The sequence below is a fragment of the Octopus bimaculoides genome, chromosome 21 (assembly GCF_001194135.2).
Source record: "Octopus bimaculoides isolate UCB-OBI-ISO-001 chromosome 21, ASM119413v2, whole genome shotgun sequence".
Classification (NCBI taxonomy): Eukaryota; Metazoa; Mollusca; class Cephalopoda; order Octopoda; family Octopodidae; genus Octopus; species Octopus bimaculoides.
The window spans coordinates 38,453,768-38,455,086 of NC_069001.1; positions in this window are offsets into that span (position 1 = coordinate 38,453,768).

The following is a 1,319-nucleotide window of genomic DNA, read 5'->3' on the forward strand; positions in this document are numbered from 1 at the left end:
CTTAAAATTTAACACACTCACCGGTAAAATTTCCACTTATTTCTTATTTTTATTTTCCTAAAATTTTCGTTGCGTCTTGCAACCTTTTCAATAGTCTTCACTCTGTCCGTAGTGGTGGTTTTAAGTTCATGCAGTAGGACTCTCTTTCGTTTCTGATACTGGTTGTGTGTTAAATTTTAAGGCACGATAAGAAAATGACTCTCCCCAGACACAACAGTTATTATTATTATTATTATTTTAACCTGTATGTTTGTTACAATCACTTGCCGAGACACACCCAGAGTCCTAGAGCGAGTGAAGGATAAGAGATGTTACATTTTGACTGAAAGCTTGGGGAGGAGAAGTGGCAGGGGCAGTAGCGAAATATCTTCATGTAATACAACAGCCATTTAAATGGATAGGGTTTTTCTAAAGATGTGGGCAGTACTGGTCAGCATATACTGATCAGCACAATCTTTCGGATTTCTCTGAGATATGGTTCTCCTGGGATATTATCTAGATGTTTTTGACATCCCTTTCTTATCATACCTAGGGCACCCAAAATAACAGGAACAGTTCTCGCTTTGAGATACCACTTCTTTTGTATTTCAATTTCCATTTCTTCCCTGTCTTTAATAATTATGTCTGGTCGATTATCCTGGATCGTTCTGTCGGTGTTGACTGGAAAATCCCAGAGGATAGTGACATCTATTGTTATTATTATTATTATTATTATTATTATTATTATTATTATTATTATTATTGTTATTATTATTATTATTATTATTATTATTACTCACTATCGTTGTCGTAGTTGTCATCATCATCATCATTTTGTTCAATTCATTACCAATTTACAATGTTTTGCCAGCAACTATATTTTACTTGAGACAATATAAACATTGGAAACTGATAATGAAGTGGATAAAAGTGATGAGGATTCTGATAACGATGACGACGACGATGTATGGGTAAGATTAGATGCGGTCGACGCTTGACAACTGAACAACACAGATTTCGGTTAACCGTGTAAAACGTCTCCTGTCAGTCGCGCACACAGTTTGGCTGTATCCGACGGTGGACCATGACGCACCACAAAGAGCACAGCAATAATAAAGCGAAAAGAACATGGCCATTGCTTTGGTACTCCTTTATTCGATTGTCTGATGGTGTGTCTTTGCTCCATGCTGACCCTGTGAGTTGCATCTGCAGTGTGACGTCATGCGCTGACGAATGCTGAAACATATGGAACGGTCGGAATTAGGAAGTACCAGCTTGTGCCCATGCTCTTTTCACTTATGTACGATGCGTGCGTGTGTGTGTGTTTGTACACATATATA